General features: G+C 46.6%; 1 long non-coding RNA gene across 1 annotated transcript in view; it reads right to left on the minus strand.

Annotated features, from left to right (window-relative positions):
* The window catches only part of LOC116084998, a 10,018-nt gene extending 7,004 nt beyond the window's left edge, over nucleotides 1–3,014 (minus strand). The window contains exon 1 of the long non-coding RNA XR_004116346.1: nucleotides 2,659–3,014. This is a non-coding gene — a long non-coding RNA (uncharacterized LOC116084998). The remainder of the gene's footprint in view (nucleotides 1–2,658) is intronic.
* Nucleotides 3,015–4,452: the final 1,438 nt, after the last annotated feature.

The following is a 4,452-nucleotide window of genomic DNA, read 5'->3' on the forward strand; positions in this document are numbered from 1 at the left end:
AAAGGAGAGGGGAGGAGAGGGAAGGGAAGGGGAGAAAGGAGAGGGGAGGAGAGGGAAGGGAAGGGGAGTAAGGAGAGGGGAGGAGAGGGAAGGGAAGGGGAGTGCAGTCCTCCAGGCAGCGGCAGCAGCGAAGTGCTCAGGCAATGCCACCCACCAGGCATAAGGAATGTGACAGTGGCTCCCTAAAAGAGGGATGTGGTATAGAGTGGCCAGCATCCTCCAGTGGAACAGTCAAGAGAATGAGTATAGATTGTGAGAGGACGTATTGAGTTGGCTTCCACGATAGGAGCTGGTCTGATTTTGGTGAAGAACAACAGGAGCAGCAGGAGCAGCCACTATCACAGTCATATCTGGAGCAGCTAGTGGGGTACTCACTCACCAGCAAGAGGTAAAGGCAGGCAAGTTTCCAGAAGATGCCACCTACTTAGGGGAGGGTCTTCTCCCTTCAGGTGACAGGTCCTGAAACTACAGCTATGCCCAGAGGTGTCTCTCCCCACCGAATCCAGTCAGCAATCTAGATCAATCACCACAGGGCACTCCAGTGGGTCTCAGGAGGTCTCAGAAAGGGTCATAGGACCCAGGGTTTTTGTTCTGGCCAGGTGGGGAGGGAGGGTGGAATGATGCTGTGAGTGTTGAAAGGTCAGAGCAGGTAGACACCATAGCAGAGAGAAGGAAGCCATGACCAGAAGCTGGGCAGGTACGCAGAGAAGGCACAGGAGACCAGGCAGGTGGAGGCATGAAACATCCAGCAGGGGTCGGGTGAACAGAAGTATGAAGTTGAATAGTATCATCAGCTCCAGAGAGGGCATGGAGAGGTCACTCAAGTGTAGATGATACTGTAAGGAGGGAGATGTGCTAAGAGGAAGAGGCGAGTAGGGAGGGGCCAGCGAGTAGGGAGGGGCCAGCATGGCCATGGCTAATGGAAGGTCCTCTCTCTCTCTCTCTCTCTCTCTCTCTCTCTCTCTCTCTCTCTCTCTCTCTCTCTCTCTCTCTCTCTCTTTCTCTCTCTAGTGTATGCCTCTGATATGTCCCTGTCTGTTATTTGATTGTTACTTGCAGTGGGCATGGAGGAGGGTATCTTTAGCCTTTGGGGTTGGGGTGACATTTGAGCTAGCACAAGCAGGATAGCTCAACAGGAAGAGAAGGGTGTGCCAATGGGGCTTTGCCGGAGATGTGAGATGTGAACAAAGGCAAAGGTTTGCGTGGCTCCTAGGCGGGATTCTTGGATGGCTAATGTGCTCAGGGAAAAGGGTGTTAGGTAGGACAGGTGGAATACTGGGAAATATGCAGGGAGCAGATAAATGTGGGTGCTGCCTAGTTGGAAGGACCCTGAAGTTGGCCTTCATCAACAATTACTAAGCTGGCCCATCACTGAGTCTGTCACATGGCTCCATAGACACACTTGCCAATACAGTACCCAATTCTTCTCTATAAGAATATATCATCTCAGCTTTCTGCCAAAGGACTCAGAGAATTTTATGAGGATGAGTGAGTCAGAGAAGAGAAGGAGAGAGGCAGATCCAGTGTGTGTGTGTGTGTGTGTGTGTGTGTGTGTGCATGTAATAAGGAAAAGGAGGCCATAGATTTGAGAGGGAAGGGGAATGATACAGAAAGGGTTGGAGGAAAGAGGAGGGAGGGAAGAAATAATGTAAATACAGTATATATGTATGAAATTTAAGAATACGTTTAATAAAAGGAAAAATAAGGTTTCAGAGGAATGGGAAAAAGATGAATTTTGAGAAGTTAATTAAGACTCTGGAATACACCTGGCTTTAGGGAAGGAGAAAATTGCTTCTAAATTTATTGGTAATGCGATCTTCACACTCTTTCCTTGATCTACTTATGTGTCTTCGCTATAGGTTAGCAGCAATGGGTATTAAATGGCTTACTTGATTGAGCTTCTAAAAGTGTTAAATGTAGTTTTTATTTAATTTGAGATATATGCTTTATTAAAAAGCCAGAGGGAAACTATATAATTTAGAAATTGCATTTCATACCAGTTGCAGGAGAGTAGGAGCATGAAAGTGCCTACTATGTTCCTGTGTGGTCGATTGGTGCTCAGTCTTTATTCTTTCCCCACCTCACATTTGAAAGAAACTTTCAGAAGTTCCCCCACCTTCCAGTAAACCTTCTGTAAGTCAGGTTAGCTGAGTAGACCCTCACTGAGTGGGGAAGTTGGGAATGGCCAGGTCCATGAACTAATTGTAACTATCTTAGGATTATTTTTTAGCCCCCCAAATAGTCATTCCTTGCCCATTTCTGTGTCTCACCCAACATCTTTGTGACTAAAATATCAAACCTTTGCAATGTACTAACCTTTCTAGAATGTTTTATTTAATTTTACTTTATGTGTATTGGTATTTTGTCTGCATGCATGTCTGTGTGAAAGGGTCAGATCCCCTGAAACTGGAGTTTCAGGCAGTTGTGAACTGTCATGTGTGTGCTAGGAATTGAACTCAGGACCTCTGGAAGAGCAGTCAGTGCTCTTAACCACTGAGCCATCTCTCCAGTCCCCCAAATACATTAACTTTAGATCACCAAAGACATGCCTGCTTTGCTTTAACTCATCCACCTAAGGTTTTCACCAATGTGTTTGAAAAGTACCTCAATTTGTGACTTTCACAGTCCTGACACCTCAAAACTTCATAAAACTCTTACCACATTGCAATATGGAAGTTGAGGTCTCCCAAATCTCTGTACCCGGGGCTGTGATCACTCATATTTGGCTGCAGAATGAACTGTCTCTTGTTTTGTTGAAAGGGAGAGTTCCATTTGTATGTTGGCCCAGACCGTCATCAGAGCCAAGAGCTTGGTGGCAGTGGCTCCACTTGTCCTTCCTATCACTCCGAGGCCAGGGCAGGTCAAATGGTTCCAACAGACCCTTCTGGTAGATTCTAGAGTCCCAAGCAGCAGCACCAGGAGGACTCTAAGTTCTTCCAGAGATGCAGGCTCATTTGTGTTCACCACTGTCCTGTTTAAAGTTGCCAAGACATAGAACCAGCCTAGATGCCCATCAGGAGAGGAACGGATGATAAACATATGGTTTGCACACAGTGGAATTTTATTAGGTCATAAAGAAAGGCAAAACCTTGACACTTGCTGGAAATGGACGAAGCTATAAATTATTATCATAAGCAGAGGAGCATCTCAGACCCAGAGAGACAAAGACTGCATGGTTTCTCTCATCGTTTTTACATATGTGTCTCAGCTTAAGGGTGTGTGTATGGGTCGCAAAACTAGAATGGGAACCATGAGAGGGGAAAAGGTATTAAGGGAGGGTTAGGGAAGAGGAAGAAAGATGGTAACAGAATATATGCACGATATGAAAGGCAAGGGGACTGAGAAGGAGGTGAGAGAGGAGAAAGAGATGGAAGAGGAGGGGAGGGAGTAAGAGAGGCAGGGAAGGGGTGACAGTGGGGAGAAGGAAGGATGGGGGAAGGGGTGGGAAATGGGGCAGGGGAGGAGAGAGGGACAAGGATTAACACATCAAAGTAAGTCTGAGGATCCCATAGTGAGACCAATCACTTCATATACTGACAGAAACCAAACAAAAACAAAAACAACAAACAAACAAACAAACAACCCCAATCTATTTGGATAAAGTTAAACTAATGAAAAGGACAAATGAGGGCCCATAGTTCCTTCCCACGAGAAACTTTAAGGGCTGTGGCTTTTTTTCCTACCGGAGCTCAACTTCACTGGGGCTGAATGATTGGCCTGAGCTTTCTCATTTTAAGAAAAGGTCAAGCCACAAAGCTCCTGGGGTTTTAGTAACAAATAAAAAACAAACAAACAACACACCGTAAACAAGGGAAAGACCTCAGGCAGCCTTCTGGGGACACTAACCTTTAAAACCAGGACAGGACCTCTGGGAGGAAATGTTGGGGAAGCACACAGCTGATGGATCAGGAGGATTTGCCTCTGGGGTTACTCCAGGGTTCTTTTTTCTTGTGGGGCCCCCCCTCCATTTTCTGTCACCTAGGCTGTGTGCATCACTGGGTGGCTGGGCTCATTGTTGTCATAGGTCTTGGAGCTGGTGGCCTGAAGCTCATTCTTCAGACACTCTAGGTACTGAAAGGGTTAAAGGAGAATTTTCCACCTCAGGGCACAAAAAAGCATCCTGTTCAAAGATGTGTAAAAAGGGGAAAAAGATGCACAGAGGCCTGCTGACTGCCTCCCCCCTCCGTGTGTGTGTGTGTGTGTGTGTGTGTGTGTGTGTGTGTGTGTGTGTGTGTGTGTGATCTCAGAAGCCTGAGGCAGCCAGTGCCTTTGTGATCCCAGCATCCAGTAGGCTGGGGCAGAGGTTCACAAGTTCTAGGTCAGCCTGGGTGTCAGTCTGAGACCTTGTCCTTCTAAATCTCTAACACCCCTCCCCCAAACGAGTAAGAACCATGAAAAAAGATCAAAGCACCAAAGAAAGATTCTTGTTACACTCAGTTGCACAGGCAGGCA

The sequence above is a fragment of the Mastomys coucha genome, unplaced genomic scaffold, assembly GCF_008632895.1.
Source record: "Mastomys coucha isolate ucsf_1 unplaced genomic scaffold, UCSF_Mcou_1 pScaffold9, whole genome shotgun sequence".
NCBI lineage: Eukaryota > Metazoa > Chordata > Mammalia > Rodentia > Muridae > Mastomys > Mastomys coucha.